The following is a 22,118-nucleotide window of genomic DNA, read 5'->3' as shown; positions in this document are numbered from 1 at the left end:
AGATTCGGATCATCAAATAAAATTTGTCCAAAAAGATAGATCTCATTTTCCAATGCCGATGTCAAAGCCGAGCAAGCAACAACGATGACAGCGCGAGGCATATCTTATTCCTTGCCTCACTTATCTATGTGGGAGTGTATTTCACAATATAAACACTTTAAAGCTTCTTTCTCCAACCAATGTGGGAGAATTTAGTAAGCTTTCCTATTTTTGAGTACACTTTTCATATTGGTGTGATCTCAATTTTTCTCTTCCACTTGGTTTTCTCCATTTTCCATTCACACCTCTCATTTACTATGAACCCAACAGTTTGTTGGATAAAATTAGTTAAACAGAGTAACTAATTTGGAGATTAACATTTAATTTTAACTCCATAATAGTATAATCATTAGATATAAATGTGAAACTTTTAGTTCGTGCAACATTATCAAAAAGTGAAAAAAAAAACAGAATTTTGCACATGTAATTATAAGTAATATCAATTGCTTGTAGTTAAATCAAAAATAAATTCCTTATATCTTTAATCTGTCTAGAAATATTATATTATTCACATCAAAATATTTTTTTATGTTTAAAAAAAACTACTTTTACTAAATGAAAAGTTTATTACATGCCTTGTTTAGGTTATATGGTACCTAAGCTGGCAATCATTTTCATAGGAAGGTAAAACTAAAAACTAGTATATAATATATATATACCACCATTACTTATTCACATCAAATCTTAGATAAAGTGTGATGTGTACGAGTGTCATGTGTACCTAGATTTCATTCTCCAATCTCGTAGTACGGAGAAGACTAAGGATTTATTACGTGATGTTCTTTAGAGATGAATGGAGGAACTATAAGTAGGCAGTATGTCCCTTTGGTATAGTCTGAAAGATTTTATTATGATGTAAGTTATGTGATTAACGATCTAATGTTGGAATGTTAAGTAGTGGAGAGTGGATTTTTATGTTATAAGGCATGAGGATGGGTATGCTCATAAGACTGGGAGTTCTAAGTTGATTGCTATAGGGGATGGTGAAAATTAAGAGTAGCGTTCTTGGAAAGCAATGCCTTTAGAGTATAGTTTAAAAGGGGAAGTTTAGCATTTATCTGTATGGTGATACCCCATTGTGTTGAGTGTTGTTCTTGTAAGATTTAATGAGAAGATATATCCTTATGTTTAGGATTGTGACTTTGATCTAAGGGGGAGATGATCAATTAAATAGTTCCCGTATTTTCTTGTGGTGTCAAGTTTCAAGTAAGAATCATGAGAAAATCAATTTCTATCAAGTAAGCCCCTCCTACTCCAATTTAAGAAGTCATTTTACCAAAGTCTTATGTATTCAAGTCTTACCTATATCTAAGGTTTGAGATCTCTATGTAACTCATGTCATGTTCCGACCTCCAAACTACAAGCAATAATGTCCCTCGGTAATCTAATATTTCAGATATTCAAGCTCTATGTTATGTTGCTCATGATCAATAAAAATTCATGTCTCACAAAATGTTTGGTTCTAATAAAATATGCTTTTTATATGTTGCTGATTCATCTTATGTCGGAATTACCCAAAAAGATAAAGTTGTACGAACTCATGACTTTTTCAGATCTGAAAATGAGAAGCGATAGCTTCGAGTAGAAGTCCTTGTCTCAATTGTTGACTTCATGAATCCTAAACTTATGTTATACGACTCATGATGTACGCACTTATGTTTCTCGCTATGGTTTGTCCTAAGAACTCATGCTATGTTGTGTTTATGCCAGAGTGTCTCTCTACTTATGATCAAGACACTTGATATATAAAGCACTTCGTGATTATATCGTATCTTTACATCATGTCCCTCTTTGAGTAGTGTAATAAGTATAAGTTATAGTCTAATAGTGTTACTCCCATTCCTGATGCTTATGCTCGGGTTCCTCAATGACCCTCCATATATTAGTGTGATGGTGGTTGTGAAAGTTTAGTAATGTCCTAGGTAAGGGAGTAGATGTTCTTCAATGTGAAAATTTTGATGTAATTTCTTGAGCTAAGGTTATAGGTGAAAGAGAAAACAAGGAGATGAACTTTCGTTAAGTGAAATAGTTAGAAAGGAGATATATGGAAAAAAATCTTGGTAATAGTGATAGAATTTGCCTGTCCTTGTGGGGAGATCCATGAAGTGGGTGTGGTAATGATAGGCTTGAATATTATGAATGATGAAAACTCAAACCAAAGTGCTATGTGGTTAGTACTCCCTAAATTAAGACTCGAGGGTGTTTGATGGTAGTGATAAGGTGAAGTAATATCCTTAAAGAGATGTAGGGTATGAGTTCCCATAGCTTAAGCTAGCTCCTCTTTTCTCTGAGTTAGGCTTCAACACAGGAGTATTACGTGGCGGGACTCAAACTCTTGTGGTCAGAAGTGTTATGGGATAATTGTAAGTTGGAAATAATGAAGTATGTTATATTTTGTTCGGGCCATAGATGAGTAGTGTTTCTAGGTGTAACATCTATTCTTTGTATTTTGTAAAGTAGAGAATGTTTCTATTCCTATCTCCTGCAAAATCTCATTTCATAGTTGTACCGATGTAAATCAAGACCTATGGTCACCAAATAAACTCACATCATATGTCGTGATGATTACGATCCCAAGATATCACGTGCAAGGTCATCTCTATGTCAATTCTTATATCTCACGCTTTGTGCTTACACATTTCAATAGGGGTTATCATGAAGCTCTTTTGATGACTTTGCATATATTGTTGAGGAGAAATGTTCAATATGATGTTACTTTCATTATTTCATACTTTTAGAGCTTGAACAAGTCACTACCCATCATTCGAGGATTAATGATCCCAAGGGGGAGATAATGTAACACCTGCACCTTTGGGCTAGAATTTAAACCGTCGTTCCTACATATCTAGACTACAACCCAATAAATCCTTGTTAATATATGTGTGATTATCAATCCTATAGTTTTTGAATACCTTTGAATATGAAATTAGGTCACAAAAATCCCCTAACACAAAGTCGAGTTGAAAACTTTTCCTATCGGTTGATTTTTAGTTGACGATTTTGCATGGGTCAACTTCCAGTGACTGTTTCTCATAGTATATAAAGATTCATGTGGCCTACTATATATCAAGTTAAGTACATTCGAGTCTTCTTTCCAACGCCTCCGACCGTTCATCAATCTGAGTTTGCAGTAAGAGGTTATGAGTGTTTGAATAAGGCACCTACAGGTTGTATGATTGTAATACCCTATAGTTGTAACACTCATTTGATGCTTCTAAAATGATCTTTAGGACCACAGTAGTGATGGTAGATGATGTATTGATATTTTGGGGGGTGTTGGGGGTGTTTAAGGACCTTAAAACTAAGTAGGCGCCACAAACTATAGCTTAGGCAATGGCTTGACATCGGCTTAACATCACCAAAGCTCACTCGAAAAGGTTGGCAAACCCTATGGCTAAGTGGTGCAGAAACTCTATTTTTGAGTATTTCAAGGGAAACATGGTCTTTTGTCACCCAATAACCATCCCTAAACATCTTAACACGTATTCAAGTCCCTAAAACACGTTTTAACCCTAGAAAATTATTAGTTAATCATGTAAAACACAAGAGGAGAAAAACAACTTCGGGTTTGAGCAATCAAGCTTAAAGGTTTAATCTTTTAGCAAATTCTTCATCATTAAGGAATGTGGGTTTTTCTAAACTACATGGGTATGATGAAATCATTTTTATAATATTTTGAATGTTGAGAAATCATGTATTTATGACGGGTTTTGAATTACATTTAAAAGTATGCTTTGTGAACTCTTTCAATGAGATAATGTTTTGGTCTTGAGGCCTTCCCCTAAATTTGATTTGTACTCGTATATATGTATGTATCCTTTTTGAGTTTGAATGTTGAATTGAGAGCATAAACATTTATAATCCCTCTCTTATTATAAAGCCTCTTGTTTTCATATGTCATGAATTATTCAATTGCATATCAATTACATACTGAGAAGCCTGAATACAAATATATTTACTATCGTTTAAGACTTGGTTTTGGTTATGAACTTAAGAGAGGGTGTTTCTTATTAATATAGATGAAAAGTGATGATTTAAAGAGTTTCATGCTTTGCTACAAGTAATGGACCACTACATGTTTTAAAAGTTGAAAGAGAGAGTCTTTGCACAAGATTCATGTAATTTGATATACAAATCCTCCTGTACTGTTTGATTGACTTGGTAGTCTAAACATTGTTTTGAATAAAAGTACTGTAACATGATATTTTATGGCTTAGAGATATGACTTGCAAATTTTGGTATGACAATACCAAATAAATGAATGTCATAACAGAGTAAGATTTTCAAATTTTGATTTCAAAGAATAGATGTCTTAAAGATTTAAAAATGGATTTAATGAGAGTTAGGTGGTTATCCGAAGAAGGTATTTGAGTGGAAAGGCTCATTGTGGGAAATCATGTTTTGTTGATGCGGGTTTATTATGTCCCCAAGAGGGACCATACGATGGCTTTGTGCCCCTTAGCGTATTAGAGATAGACACTCTAACCCTTGGGACAAACTTGGGCTAGGGGCTTGACCTCCTAGTTAAGGGTGGATTCCTTATAGCCCGTGGGATTGTAGAGTTTTAGGGTGTACCACCTAGCTCAAAAGTAAGATAAAGAGTAAGTCATGGTTGCAAGAAATGTTTTAAATTCTTTTAAGTATGCCCATGCATTTTCATATATTATATGTAAAATATTTCATAAATTGCTCTCACTTATGTTATATAAAAGTATGTTATTTTGGATTACTCTACGTACCACTACATCTGTATTGACCGTCTATATTTCAGGTTCTGAGGCCCAGTCTAGCGGTCTTGCTAAATAGTAGATTGTTGTCGGAAATTCAAAGTTGGTGAGCCTCCCTTACTTTGGAAGGCGTCTTGTTCACTTGTGTTAATCTCATTTGGTTTTGGTTTATGGTCCGACCGAGGGCCTTGTCCTGATCTTCAAACAGATGTTGTTTTCCTTCAATTAGTAGAGATTTCGCAGACAGGTGTTAGATGGATTTGAGTCTTGTTGAACTTATGCCGTGTTGTTTTCTTAATATAATCACATGACCATGTTTCCGTTTTGTTATCTTTTCCGCATTTCCTTATAAATACATGAATGGTGTGTAGGATTTCTAGTTATCTCTCAGGCCTTCATGATTTGAAATGCCCGTGTCGATCTGGGCCTCGATTTGGGTCGTGTCATACACGCGAAACAAAAATATGTTTTCAGTCTACCCAATTCGCATATTTAAAAAAAAATATAACTATTTTTGATACTTAAAATAAAAAAAAATCATAAATTCTTTTTCATTTTTCTGTCACGTAATGTTAGTTTAATAGATAATGACTTAAATTAATTTAATGGATGCCAATTGTGGATCTTTCTTAAAGTCATAATAAATGTCAATTTTTACTTGACGTCCAAACGACTTAATTTTCAGTTACATCAACAAACAAGATTAAAATGGATTGTTATTATGTTGTTCTAATCATTTTCTCTCTTATAATTTGTTCCTTAAAAAAAATTCTTGATAATTTTGTAAATCTAATACTTACTAGTCATATCATCTTGCGGAATTTTTTATGCAATATGGGTTGACTGGAAAAAATAAATTAATAATAACAATAATTCACTTGCCTTTTTTTTATCTTGATTTTTTAATTAAGAATATTATGTTTTTCGTAGGTTGTTAAGATTGATAAGTATAACTTTGACTTACGAGAAAATCTAATGTAAATCAATGCATATAGAATGTTATTTATAAAATTTCCAAATATTATCTTTGTAAAAGCATATCATACTAACTATAAAAACCCTTCTTTTTATCTTTAATTTTTCACCCTTTAGTTGCTTTCTGTGAAACAACTTCAAAGCTAGAAATTTTCAAGTACAACTTCTTGCTCTCTTTTCTCTTATTTCGTCTAAAGCCAACTCCATTGACTATATCTGGTTGTATCAAGGAAGACCACACTATTGGTAAAATTCATTTGCAAACACAGTAGTAGTCTAGTCCTCTGGACATCATGCAAGGATAGTATTGAAATTTTAGTAAGAATGAAATGGCATATTATCCTCGCATGATGCCCAAGAGGACTAGATAGTAGGCTAAGAAATGAATTCAGACAAATTTCTTCCTTGATACAACCAGGTAGAGTTGGTGCAGTTGGGGTTAAAGGATAAAAGTTAGTTGTCGGAGTCAACGAATAGTTGGGTAATGTAGATGGTCTCCAACTCATTATGCAGGCCCAAGCTAATGATGCACAGGAAATTGCATGCTATAGACCCAAATATGGGTAGCTTTAGATATTTGACCCAAAATAAAAATGTCTTTGAAGAATAATCTTCCTTACTTTTTAATATACTAAAAGTATCATTTTTCCCCTCTACACCTCAAATATATTTTTAAACTTTCCATATTCATTTATCTCTCAAATTTTATTTTTTATTATTTTCACTTTTTCGTTTTTCCTTTACTTTTATAATTCTACTTTTTTTCACTTTTTTATTTTTCCCTTTAAATTTATTATTCTTTTTTTTTAATTATTTTTAGTTTTTATTTTTTCCTTTAACTTAATTTTCATGTTTTAATTGATTTGTCTTAACCTTTATTTTTTTATTTTTCATTTTTCTCAACCATTATCTATTTCTTCATTTTTTTTATTTTTTAATTTATTTGTCTTTAACCTTTATTTAGAGTTTTTTTTATTTCTCTTTTTTTTTTTTCAGATTTTTCTCAGATATTCATTCTCGTTGTTTATCTTTTTTCCTCATTTCTCAACTATTCATTCTCTTTTTCCTATTTCTCTTCATCCGATTTCAATCAAGTAGACTCACGATATTGATCGTCAACCATTAGATCACGACTTGGTTCACCTTGGAGATTATCCTCATTTCTCCTCTTTCTCTTGATCCTCTTTTACATCATGGTATAAGAGCTATTGACTATTGATATGGTCTAAGTTAAAATAATTGAGGAGAAAAACTAAGAAAGCTAGTAGGAGTAACAGTGGTGGTGGTGATAGATAATGAATTGCCCAGGAAATTGAGTCATAATCATCAATTGTATCTGAATGCATCAGATCTGTCTGGAGTTATGTTGATTTTTATTCAATTAACGAGATCTAAAAATTATTGTGTGGATTGAATCAATGAGAATTGTCATACTTGGAAGAAACAAGTTGGGATTCATCAATGGCACGTAGGAAAGAAAGCTTCGACTGACAGATCTCTCATTTCTCAAAGATGTGCTGTCTGAATGTTTAATGTTTGGCTCTTGTGTTGTGGATTCGAATGAGCGGTTTTATTCACTTGCAACTTGTGTTCGACCTTTGAATGCCACGCTATTATCACTTGCTATCCTAATCTATATTTGTAATGTACTTTTGACTTGTCCTTTGTTTTGTTCCTCCATTTCTACTAGTAGGTCAAACATGCTGATAGTATTTCTTGTTTGGTTGTTTGTAATGGTTATATTTATTCTAGTTCTTTGGATACAAGCTTAGTAAAAAAAAATTATGTGTATTTTGTAGACGACGAACGTCTTGGTAAAAATTCAGCTTCTGCTAATGTTGATTAGTAGTTTTTTTCGGGTTTATTAAGAAGTGATAAAGTTTGTTGATTTGGATTTTTATTGTTAGTTTGCTTGTTTTTCATGGAAGTTTGATGTCATATCCTTTATTCTTGCCGTTTACTTCATTAGTAGAGCTACGGGCAGAGTTAAGTAGAGGTTGTGCATTGGCAAAAATTCATATGTCATATTATAAGGTCAAAAACTGTTTTTATGTGTATATTGTAGATGATGAATACCCTTCATGAATATCCAACTTCCACTAATACTGGTCAGTAGTTTGGATTGGATAATATCTACCTACTACCTTTGTAACTTTGGTGTAAAGTTGTAACTATTCTATTCACTAGTAGAGCCAGATGTATAGTTAGAGGGACGAAAGGGGGTCATTCGGACCAACAACAACATACCAAGTCTAATTCTATAAGCCACAAGTGGGGTCTGGGAGGATTGAGTGTATGTACCCCTACATTGTGCAGATAGAAGGGGTCAGTTGGGCCACCTTTGTCAAAAATTCATATTGTATATGTATATACAAGGTTAAATGTTCTCTTTGTTATGTATACACTGAAGATGATGAAAAATTGGCCTCCACCCCTTTAACGATGTTGTTTCAGTAGTTGATTAGCTAAATGTCTAGCTGCTACTTTGTAACTTTGGTGTAAAGCTATAAACTTTTTTATATGTTCAATTCTTGGAGTACTATTTCCTCTTGCTTATTCTATGCTCTAGTCAGACTTTTTCTTTTAAATTATTCAGCTAGTGATACTAGAATTATAAGGACAACACGAAACACACTTCAAAATCAGTCCACAAGATCAAAGATCTGAGGATCCTTTTGAAGACCACACTTGGATTCAACAAACAACAACAAGAACACATTGTATTGATGTATTTATCACCTAAAAACAGCTAACAAGAAAAAAATGAAGAACAACAACAATGAAACAAGAACAACAAGTCACGGATTTGAATTACAAGAACACAAACAAATTATTACAACATAAACAATCGTTAAATATGGTAATCTTTCACCCTTAACACTACATACAATGGCTAACCTAACTCCTACATTGACACAAAAGGAACTTTACCTCCTCTAAACACCAACGTCTCAAGCCAACATTGCAACACAAGTGATATCCACACTTGTTGCCCTCATTTTGGTGTGGTGGCTATTCCAAGCCCTACAACAAAAGGTGTTTCATGTTTCAAGTCTTACATCAATGAACAACTAAAGAGAAAAAGACCTAAGATATTCTATTTATATTCTATTACAAGACAAGGCAAAATAACAACAATGCCCTTAAAGAGCGGGGTGGACATGGAGTGGATTTAGACCCAATGAAGTGACCAAAATACCCTTTATGAAGATAACCAAATCATGACCCATTAAGAGTTGTTCATAATCGTCAGTCCTTAAGTCTTCGATGCTCCAAGAAATCTTCCACACACAGACTTATAGTGGGATAAGTTAGAAGAGAAGCAGTGTTGTGCAGAGTTTGAGTTGTACCTATGTCTTCTTTGATCGGCCTTTTAAAGTATTCTTCCTTTCTTTTATAGCTAAAATACTTCTAGTGGTAAAAAACCAAAGTATATTGCTTTGCACACTCTTGATCGGCAACTCCTGAGCAATGAGGTTTGTGTACCAATACTTATTTGGCAATAGTTATCCTTTTATTACCCCTGTCTCTTATTTATTACTTTTCTCCTATATATTACTTTCTTCCTTTTTCGTTGTAGTCCCTTCCTATATTCTTAGACAAGCTTGTACCGTCGTGGGCAGTAATACTGGTATCTGTTAAACTGATTCTCATGTTCGGATAGGTGGTCTATTATATTCATCAACTAAACCTTTCAGCTTATTAGCTATGGAATTCGCTCAACTCTTGTCCTCTAATTAGGTTCGTCGGTTTTACATTTGCAGATAATTCCTCAATCAATCTATACTCGCTATGGATTGACAGTTAGATCCACTATAGCACCTCTTGTTCATCTTTTTCTCTGGTTATTCTTCCCCACTGCTAATCCAATTAGTAAGGTATAAAGCATAATAATCACATTCTATAATTTACTCATGTAGATTTGTTAAGTTTTCATTTTTTGCTACCAGAGAGAGAGAGAGAGATATCTCACTAGCTGTGTGTTTGGTTGCCACCTTGTACTTTCAATCCGAGTTAGATGACAGGGTTTAAGAAATAAAACTACATGAACCCATGATCTATACTCATATACGCTATGGTGGTTAATTTGTATACTTTGTTCCTTTTCTATAGCTTGGAAAGAAATGGAAAGAATGCAACATAAAGTTGAAGAGGAGTTCCTTGGTTATGTTCTCCCTCCGTTTGGATTTACTTGTCACACTTTGATGTGGCACAACTATTAAGAAAGTAATGATTGGTATAGTGACTTTACAATATTACCACTATCAATTGAGGTTTAGTAATAGGTATTGGAAATGATTTAGAGAATATGTAATTAATGCTAAGGGTAAAACATGAAATTTTTTATTTTGTTTTTTCTTGATTTGTCAAAAATGATGAGTAAAAATAAAAATCAAATTAGGACAATAGTGACAAGTAAATCTGAACGGAAGGAAAAAATTAGTAATAATATCATAGTTACTCTATCTTTCTATCTCTATTTACTTTTTGTTATTACTATAAATGAGAAACTTCTTATGCTAATAACTTGATATGTAAAATATCCATCAGTTTCTTTATTAAAATACACGGATATTCATCTTTAGAATTGGGAAAAAAAGACAAAACCTCATGCAGTAATTTGAGAGAATTTCTCAGTGCTACTTTCTTGTGTTAAGTATCTTATAGTTGGCTTGATAAAGAAAAGGGATATTAACTTCATCCTTGTTTTTTCTTTTAGGTCTTGGATTGGATGTTAGGTAAGGGGGACGTTGCCCTTCTACCGAGAGCTGAACTAAAAATGTTTGTGGATTTCCATGGAAATGAGGCAATCTATTTAGTATTTCCCAATTTTTAATGCTAATCTAAGCAAGTGTAAATATATCTCTGGACATACAATATTTTGTATGTATGCATGAACACAATCCGCTTACACGACCAATTTCATCTCACAAAGATTAGGTGTTATAGCTAGTTGAACCTTGTTTTCAATTCATTATGTTCCTTTAACTGTATGCCTCAACTTGTTTGCTTCTTATTGCTATGACAGGCTAGAAAAGGAGGGGATTTGACACCTGATGAAACAACAATAATTGTTGGAGCACTTGAGTTAACGGAAAAAACTGCAAAAGATGCAATGACTCCAACATCAAAGGCTTTTTCTCTTGATCTGGACGGAACACTTAACTTGTGGGTTTATAAGTTGTGTTCAATTTTATTCAAGCTTTCAAAAACCTTTTATTTGTTGTTTATGTTCCACGAGAAAAATATGAACTTGGACACTGGATTTTTGGAGTTTTTAACTTTACTGATTGGTGCATATATGTATATGACTTCAACCGTACCAAGTGCAGTGATAAAGTTGTTCAAAAAGTGATCTTACCTTACTAAACATTGATACCATATTGTCTGAAAAAGGTCAATTTCTATCTTGAGAAGGGCATTGACAAATCTGGAAATGACACTTTGCTGATAAATATCTTATTGCATTTTTTTTTAAATGTTCATTTCACTTCTTTTTTTGCTGTTTTCCATATATTCACGTAATATATTTCTTTTGTATCATAGTGATTGTGGAGCATTTATTTGTGTGTTTGCTTAATATGTCATTCATGGTAGAGATATTCCTAAATAGATTGACATTGGTTATGTTCGCATGAGGAATGGAGCTTTATTGTGGGATCATGAAAAGAGAAAACTAGAAGCTAGTATAAAAGACAACACTACAGAAAAAGTTGGCAGATTATTTGGAAAGAAATAGAGGAAGAGGACGTACCAAGAGCAGTAGTTTAGTTTAGTAGTTATTGAAAATCACTGTACAAGAAGGAGTTTTAGCTATTTTTATGAGATTATGTGAATTTTAAACAGTCTTTTCAAATTGAATCGGCTATTTTTTATGTGATAACGTAAAGTATACAATGTAGAATCGCTACTGATTCATTTGTTTATATCTTTGTATATTTATGTTTTATTATCGAAGAATATTTTTTACCTTTCCTTGTGGAAAGTCTTTCCCTTGAGGCAAGAGTTATTGAGTATCTTCTAAATTAGTAAACAATGTGGCAGGGCCAATTCATGCCCATGAGGTATAACTTGTTCCTATGGGGGCTGTCTTATCATTAATTATGTGCGACTACTACATGAGTATTTTGGTCATTGTGAACTTTTCAATCACATTTGTCCTCGATTAAATGGCATAAAATAAGAAACAATTTAGACCTTGTAATCTAAGGGTCATCTACTCCTCCTTAGTAGTTGGTTCTCCACTTTTATTTATTTGGTTAGATGTTTGGTTTTGTTGATTGATATCAGCTTTTTTTCTAATCGCAATTGAATACTCCCACATGCTTTTCTTTTAGTAATTTTTAATATTTATTGCTTTTGTTCTTGGCTTATAGTATTTTAGTTTTTGGTCTAGAAGATGCATTCTCATATGGTTGTAAGATTGTAATATTCCTGTAAACATATTTTGTATGGTAGAGGAAGAATGTTCTTTGAAAAATTGCAAGTTGAACCACCTTTGATGTGTATGTCTTGCCTCTAGGGCAAGAGTTATAGATCATCTGTCAAATCATTATAGACTATGCTAGTGTCAACTCTTGCCCATGGGGCATAACTTGTTCCTTTGGGGTCTAAAAATCTAGCCTCTTGGGCAAGACTTATAAATTATCTACCAAATCATTACACACTAATTTAGTATTAATGCTTGGACATGGGTATAACTTATTCAATTGTTGTATTAATTTTTGCCTCAAGGGCATGAACTGTAGATCATCTGCCAAGTTATTACACACCAAACTAGTGTCAACTCTTGCCCATGGGGCATAAGTTGTTTCTTTGGGGCTTAAGTCTTGCCTCTAGGGAAAGTGTTATAGATCATCTGCCGAATCATTGTAGACTAAGCTAGTGTCAACTCTCGTCCATGGGGAATAACATGTTCCTTTGGGGTCTAAAAATCTTCCCCCTTAGGAAATACTTATAAACTATCTACCAAATCATTACACACTAATCTAGTATCAACGGTTGGCCATGGGGCATAACTTGTCCGTTTTTTGTATTAATTTTTGCCTCTAGGGCATGAGATGTTGATCATCTACTAATTTATTACACACTAAGTTAGTGTCTACTCATGCTGATAGGGCATACTTGTTTCTTTGGGTCTTAAGTCTTGCCTCTAGGGCAAGTGTGGTAGATCATCTGCCAATTATTGCAGAATAAGCTAGTGTGAACTCTTGCCCATGGGGCACAACTTGTTCTGCATCTTGCCTTCAAGGAAAATTTTAAAGTGTATCCCGTGGAATTATTCACAGCACATTTCTTGGGGATGTGGTCCTTCCCTGAATCCTTTTAATATGATTTATTTTTACACATCAATATATAAAAAATTTTAACATGCTAAGTAATTTTTATAAAAAATCAATAAAAAGGTATTGAGTTAAATACGTCACCACAAGTTTAAACTTCAAATAAATAAGAAGAAATTCATGATTGAAAGTCAAAAGTACTTGTTACTAACTAAAATAGGGGATCAAATAATCCTATTATAACTGCTATTTTGATCCAACTTCTCGGATAAAAAGTAAAACTAATCATGTTTTCTTATTTTTATTTCTGTATCTTCTTGCATATGGATGAAGGATAGGAGTGTAGTGATAATTTGATATGTTATTCCTAGTTCTTTTGCGTCTCGAACATCTCTAATTAATTCTTGAAGATTTTGTTCTGCATACTTATCTGGGGGTTTTGTGATCAGATCTTTTATGCTATTTGGGACAATCCATGATGTTGTGTTTTCAACTGGTAGGATTCTCCCTGGTACATTTGTAGCCAAGACTGTCTTGAGAACCAATGAGAACAATAGCTAGACTTGTTCATATTTCTACTGTTTATCGGTGCAATTGCATGGGTGTATGGTATCTCATTTGTTTGAAATACAAAGCATTGACAAGTCCTACTCTTCAGGTCTACAATAGATTCAACTCCTGCTTCTCTTACAATAAATCTTATTGTATCAATGGGGTCTACCTGTAAACAAAATGATAAATAAATGACAACTTATAGTGAAACATCTAGTATATAAGCAGAATCAGGCATATAGATCAATCAACCATACATATGGAATGAATATTGAGGCAACCAAAAAACAGCTACAATCAAGCATATAACATCAAATCACAATCTAATATTGAACTAATCAAAAATCTAATTATAAGTGAGCAATAATAAGGAGTCACAATTAAGGTTCTATTTCAAAATGGAAGAGAAGGGCCAATATAGGGGCTTGGCTTTGTCAGGGATTGCGTAGGAGAAGGATGTGTCATACAAGGAATGAGCTTTCAAAGTCAAATTTTCTGTATTATATGGAAGGGACAGAACCTTGCTCAGGAACAGCAGCTGATTCAATAGTGATGCTTCCAACATATGAGCAGGAGAATTAGCTACAAATAAACTGAGATAAAACAGATATTGTATCTAACCTGGGAGTAAAATCAACTATGATAGTGAAACATCTAGTATATAAGCAGAATCAGCCATACATAGCAATCAAACATACATAGGGGATGAATCTTCAGGCAACCAAAAAATAGCTACAATCAAGCATACAACATCAAATCATAAACGATCACGTAGCTATGAGTAGAAAAAATGGAACAGAAGCAACAAAATATATATTTCGCGTGCGAATCTCAAAGAAATAAAAAACTAGCAATAAATCACAAATAACAATAAACCAGCTATATATAATCTGCAATCAAAAAATAGTAACCTTATATTTCCCTATCATCAAAATACAATTTCAATTACTTACTTTCAATTTCAAGGCGACTTGAATCTTGTCAGTCAACTCCACTTCCGCCCAATGTGTGATGTCTTGAAATTTTCCTTGTTCTTCCATTTCTATTTCATAAAACCAACTTTGTAACTTGTTCTGAATATAATCGATCAGTCCCAGTATTGGCAGTTGCCTTACTTTTCTCAGTACCGCATTCATGGACTCCACGTTCTTAGTTGTAAGCAAATTGTACCTTCTATTGGCATGAAATGAACGAGCCCATATTTTTAGTTCTTCTTCTTTCAAGTACTCCGTAGCAACTTTGTCGACTTTTTCTATCTCATCCATGAAAGTATAAAATTTAGTTTGTTTGAATGTTGTTGTTGCATTGTAGAAGAGTGATAGAACCACATCTGAGAAGTATCTTTTTCTTAAATTCTTCTCTATTTAGTAGATGTATATCCCTTGCTAACACTCTGGATAGACTTTTGAAATTGCATTTGTAATGGCTGGGTGACGATCTGATAGAATAGATAATTGTTTACGTACCCCAATTATATTTCTTAACTGATTGAAGAACCAGTTATAAGACTCATTATTTTTTGAGTCTACAATTCCAAAAGGCAAGGGAAATATGTTGTTGTTTCCGTTCTTTGACATTGCTATCATGAGGACACCATGATATTTTGACTTCAAAAATGTTGCATCTACCGTTATTACTGGTCTATAGTTGGTCTATCTGATGATTAAAGTGCCATAAGCAAAAAATACATATTGAAACCTGTGTTGAGCAAAAGAATATTAGTAACAATTTGCATTTGATGTTTATAATCAAAGTACAATAATTTTCTAAACTAAGTCTTGCCCGTGAGGCAAGAGTTGCATATATGTTAATAATCTAATCGGTGCAATTAAAGAATAAACTTTTGCCTCTTGGGCAAAAGTTTTCAACTTCAACAGTTAGCATTTGTACAACAATTTTCTAAATGAAGTCTTTCCCATGAGGTAAGATTTCCATCTATGTTAATAATATAATCAGTGCAAATAAAGGATAAACTTTTGCCTCTTGGGCAAAAGTTTCAATTTCAACAATTTTCTAAACTAAGTTTTGCCCATGAAGCAAGAGTTGCATATATGTTAATAATCTAATCATGGCAATTAAAGAATAAACTTTTTCCTCTTGGGCAAAATTTTTCAATTTCAATAATTTTATAAACAAAGTCTTGCCCATGAGTCAAGAGTTACATATATGGTAATAATCTAATCAGTGAAATTAAAGAATAAACTTTTGCCTCTTGGGCAAAAGTTTTCAATTTCAACAGTATAGCATTTGTATAAACTAAGTCTTGCCCATGAGGCAAGAGTTGCATATATGTTAATAATCTAAGCAGTGCAATTAAAGAATAATCTTTTGCCTCTTTGGCAAAAGTTTTCAATTTCAACAGTATAGCATTTGTATAAACTAACTCTTTCCCATAAGGTAAGAGTTGTATGTATGTTAATAATCTAATCAGTGCAATTAAAGGATAAACTTTCTCCTCTTGGGTAAAAGTTGTCATTTTCAATAATTTTCTAAACTAAGTCTTACCCATGAGGCAAGAGTTGAATATATGTTAATGAACTAATCAGTGCAATTATAGAATAAAGTTTTGCCTCTGGGCAAAAGTTTTCAAGTTGTATAGTATTTGTACAACAATTTTCTAAACTAAGTCTTGTCCATGAGGCAAGAGTTGCATATATGTTAATAATCTAATCAGTACAATTAAAGAATAAACTTTTGCCTCTTAGGCAAAAGTTTTGAATTTCAATAATTTTCTAAACTAAGTCTTGGCCATGAGGCAAGAGTTGCACATATGTTAATAATCTAATCAGTGCAATTAAAGAATAAACTTTTGCCCCTTGGGCAAAAGTTTTCAATTTCAACAATTTTCTAAAGTAAGTCTTCCTCATGAGGCAATAGTTGTATATATTTTAATAATCGCATCAGTGCAATTAAAGAATAAACTTTTGCTCCTTGTGCAAAAGTTTTCAATTTCAACAGTATAACATTTGTATAATAATTTTCTAAACTAAGTCTTGCCTATGAGGCAAGAGTTACATATATGTTAATAATTTAATCAGTGCAATTAAAGAATAAAAATTTTGCCTCTTGGGTAAACGTTTTAAATTTCAACAGTATAGCATTTGTACCTATTCTCATCGTCCCTCTTTATGTTTGTGTACGTGCCTGGGTTGTTTTCTTTCATCATATGAAGATACGATGGCAACCTGTTGTAGTTCTTTTTCGTGGTTCCTCTTATCATCGTATAGGCATGTTGTATCACTCGCCATCCTTTGTTGTAGGATATGATTATCCCGTATTTCCTTCTCATCTCATCTACCACGAAGTTTGGTGTGATTACATTACTAGAGTCACGCACAAGTTCTAGTATGTAGTCACATATGACCTTTGATGTTACATTCCTGTGGTTAGACGTTATAAAATCAACCGAGCAATTGTGAGCCTTTTCATATGTAGTAGCCTGAAAGAGTAAAGAATAGGGAATCTTCGAGGCATGAAACCGCCACACACAGTTATCGTTCAAACATCGCAGTGAATATCTTATTGTGCTTGATTTGAAAACTTTAAATTGGATGTTGTTTGTAATTGCAATGTTTGACATGCACGTCATCATATTTTGTTTGTCAATTAACAACCAATTGACATTTACCTCATTCTAAAAGGCATTGTGTCTCAAGAGAGTAGTCTCGACATCAAGTATCCTCTTCTTCTTTTGTCGTACCCTCTAAATCTTCGATGGCTTCCCCATTTCTTCATCTATTGCGGCCTCCAATATTGGTTTGATAACCTATAACTCGTTATTTCTATCAATAATTTCAATTGATTGCTCCACGTTGTATTGCTCAATACTCATTTCTTTTCCATCCATTCCAAGCACAACCCTTGTAAAAAATAAAACAACAAAAGATTAGTAATAATTTAATTTAGGGTATATATCTTCAACAAGTAAAATCATTAAAGAGTAAGGCATAGTTAACTATTGTCCATTGGGCAAACTGTCAAAGTCTTGCCACTAGGGAAAGTGTTATAGGTCATCTGCCAAATCATTACAGACTATGACAGTCTCAACTCTTGCCCATGGGGCATAACTGTCTCAGTCTTGCCTCTGGGGAAAGAGTTATAGGACATTTTCCAAATCATTATAGAATAATGAAGTGTCAACTCTTGCCGATGGGGAATAACTTAAAATGTATGGCAGAATCTGAAGATGCTAAATCGCACTTGAAACTACAGAATAACACACACTATAGGGGTTATTCTGAAAGGGTTGTTTACTTCAGAGATAGGTTGCAAGTGATACAACATAATTTATCAACTGAATACTCTTATAGTATGACCTTGAAAGAGAATGATGGAATGACTATAATTGAGAAGTAGAGCAATATTGAAGAGAGCATGCTACAATAAAAATTTAGGTTTTTGTGTATAAGCTAGGTGATTCAAACCCTATGTATTTTAGTGCAATTATGAAGAAAAAAAGTAACAAGAATCTTATTTAATTTTCAAACTAAGAATCTTATTATATTATTATTTGCTTTGCCTTTCAGATTTTCGGTTAATGCTTTGTTGAATATATTCTTTACCTCACCGAATACAGCCAAAAAATTTTCCTTTGGCTTGTAAAATCTTGTAGATAACCATGGCTACCCCAAAAGGGATCATTTATTATTCTACCAAATCACCTCAACACCCAAAGGTTCACGCCCACAGTCAATGGACTGAATGTAGCAAACATAATGGATATTCTAATATGCCAAGACAGAAGTTTTCTAATAAGGGGTTTTGGAAGTATGTGGAAAACTAAGAAACTATGTCATCTTTAGGGGATCTCCTGTGTTGTGTCACCCAACAGAAACACCTTATACTGAGACAAAAGAAGTTGCTAGAAACACTAGTGATTATTCCAACATATCTAGGTAAGCATGGTTCAACAACAAATGGTCAATGAATTTAAATATGATGTGTATTCAACAATGAAGGATTTTTTTTATACTGAAAAGTTGTATAATAGTAACCTTGTTACCTAAAGTGCCAAATCCTACCACTATTAGAGAGTTTAAACCCATTGCCTGTTGCTCTATGTTATACATGCTAAAAGCTAAGGTGCTCTCTCCTAGAATCAACAAGTTAGTGCTTCTTTAATCTCCAAAACATAGGATGGATTCATTCGAGATGGAAAACATAGCCTTTCCCTCCAAGACCAAACCCTTGCAACTACTCAAACACAATTCTAATCGCAATAACAAACTCTCCACAAACTGTCCGCATAATTCCTCATCATCTTCTAATGCTAGTTATACCACTAGGTTGAAATACTTGGAACTAATTTCTTGTACCACCTTGACCTTATACGTTTGGCCTCCCAAAATATGTTGGGATTAACGTTAAATCTCATATTAACGGCCTTTCTCTCCAAGACCAACCTCCCACACCTACTCAAACACAATTATAACCGCAATAACAAACTGCCCACAACCTATTCAATGGAATTCCTCAATGGTAAATATGTTACTACAACAACAACATATCCCAAGTTCTGTTTAAGTTTACCTCCCCAAAAATCAAATCAGTATGCTAATTACATAATGAGCTAAAATTACCACAATACATCAATAAGATAAAATTACCACAACGAATTTGATGATGAAATTCATACCTGAAGAAACCTTACGGCTAAAGTTAATTCTGCGAATGTTTGAAAGTCAATTCTCGAATTTGGAAGAAAGCGATTTAACAACAATATTTTGGAGGTCGATTCTAGAAATTGGAAGAAACAGAGGAAGAAAGAGATTTAAACGAGAATATTTTGCAGGAGGGTATTTTCGTCCAAAAGAATATGACTTAACAAGCAAAGGCTATTTTAACGAAGTTTTTTTATTTGGGGCTAAAATTTGAAAGCTACCCTAAATGGTGTCTATCTTTGAGAATTACCCAATGATGCATGTTTGAGTTAAATCATGATAAAATTGTCTTATGTACTTAAAGATAATGATATGAAAGAATTAAGTTATTTATTTATTGTTAAATGCGATATGGAAATATTTTTATTACATCCTGGTCAAAATAATACCTTTATCTCCTCAAAATGATAGTAATAAAAGATCATCGATGCATGTTTTGATGTATTTGGTTAAGCAGAAGAAGTTAATTAGTTAAGAGGAAAATATATCCCTCGATTATATGAGGAGTGGATATATCCCTCGTTTCTTATTTCGGCAGCGTCCCTTGTTTCTTTTTATTTTTGTCTTCTTTATTTCTCTACTTAACAATTATCGCTAGATTTTCTCACGAATCTGATCAGATAAGAGAAGGAACAAGTTTACAAGTTTAATTGCCATAATTTGTATTATTTTCTTTCTTTGTACTTTATTTAATATTTAATAAGTCTTTTATCACATCTATGTTCCGGTGTTTTCTATCTTCTTTTTCTTCAACGATACAGTGAATTGTAGATATACTTAATTAATTAAGGATGTGCGGAATAGATTTACACATCATAAACTATTTATCTCGGCTCATATAAAAATTTAAAAAATGATTGTACCAAATTAAATGCATCCACAGTCTCCGTCCACTTTATTTGTCAAGTTTAAAAAATAAAGCGATAAATTAATCACATAGTTTCCAATCATCTCTTGCAACGTTTGTATGTGTCTGTTAGAATTGGCGAAAGTGTATTGCAGGGGCGTCTCAACCCTTTGGGAAATAAGGCGGCACAGCCTAAGGCACCCAAAATTTGAGGGCCTCATTTTTTTTAGTAATAATAAATTTTAAATTTTAAATACTATTTATAGAAAATAATTTTTTTATAAAAGAAAGAATTTAGATGGAGTTTGATATATCTAGTCCAGAATACTAAGTGTCAAGAAATTAATGCATTGACTGTATTATTAATTTAAAAAAATTATTAGAAGAAATCGATTATATAATTTTAAAAACAGACTTTATAAAAATAATTATTTTTTCTTATAAACGTAAAACTTCCGTTTGATTTTGGCTTGGGCCACGATTCGCTTGAGCCGCCCCTGGTGTATTATTGATCCATCTAAACCACGAACTTTTGTTGGTATCAAACGTGATGTGATCTCCTCTACAATAGTTCATTATGAAATATCATTTGATCTTCATTCGAGTGTAAAAATTGAAAGCTTCTCTTCTGAGACTAATGTGTGGACTACCACCAGACTTCTCCTTTGTAGTTTCTCAACAAATATTGAATCTGTTAATCTTCACATCTTTTGTTTACTTGTAGGTGATAAGGTTATTTCATATGACTCTGAAAACGATAATATAAAACTTTTTTATTAAATCAGAGTGCCTAGTTCGATGGCAGAATACTACTTATTCTTTTGTTTTTAGTGGCATCAATGGCCATGTCTTCTGTAGACTAGTCAATTGGCAAAGCTGTAACTTGTAGGTTTATCTGCATTCTTAAGATTAGGTATCCAATTTGTGACAAACTAGTTTTTGTCTTGAATTAGTTATAATTTTAGACACAAAAAAAAAATCGACATAAAAAATAAGTTATCGCAACAGCGACAAATTAGAGTTCGTAGTTAAATATTGTAAGTTTTAGCTACAAAATTTGATATTTAATTGTGACCTCAACTTTTGTCACTAATACTATAAACAATTCATGACGCTCATTTTGTCTCTAATAATGGATTCAATTCGTGACAAACTATTTTTTATCTTGAATTTGTTATAATTTTAGACACAAAAAAAATTCATCATAAAAAATAAGTTATCGCAATAGCGACAAATTAGAGTTCGTACTTAAATATTGTAAGTTTTAGCTACAAATTTGATACTTAATTGTGACTTCAATTTTTTGTCAGTAATACTATAAACAATTAGTGACACTTATTTTATTGTCTCTAATTAATCTATGATTCAGTGACAACATAATTTTATGACAAAATATGTCATCGTTAAGTAGTGATGATTTGGATTTTGTAGCTGAATAATTTAGTTATTTTTTTTCTACGAAAAAATTTCATAGCTAAATATACATTGATCTTTGGCTATATTTGTTTATGATTATAGAAAATTAATTGTATATTGATATCGCTATAAAAAACAATACTCGATCTAATTGTGTGAAGGTTGAAGTGAACATATTGAATGAATTTTTCGGAAGGTATAAAGTCAGTGTGTTAATGTTGTACATGTGTGAAACATTTTAAGTAGACCAACGTTGAATATGATCAACTAATTAATTAAAGTTTGAAGCTATCATATTGTAAGTTTCAGCCACAAAATTTTATATTTAATTGTGACAATAGTTTTTGTAACTAATTATTCAAACAATTAGCAATGATGATATTATCGTCACTGTTTAAGCTGCAATTTATCACAATAACAATTTTTCACAAAAAATAATTACGACTTTGATTTGGTAGTTGAATAGTGTAATTATTGGATACGAAGTAATTTATAGGTATAACTATAAGATCCTCAACTTTTGGTTATGCGTTCATGATATGTTGTCATGTTTATTTTTTATTTTATTTTTTAAAGATATTTTATGTGTGTTGTTTGTTGTATTACAAACTTTCTTAGG

This window comes from Capsicum annuum, chromosome 7 (assembly GCF_002878395.1).
Source record: "Capsicum annuum cultivar UCD-10X-F1 chromosome 7, UCD10Xv1.1, whole genome shotgun sequence".
Lineage (NCBI taxonomy): Eukaryota > Viridiplantae > Streptophyta > Magnoliopsida > Solanales > Solanaceae > Capsicum > Capsicum annuum.
Note: the sequence above shows the minus strand (reverse complement) of the source record.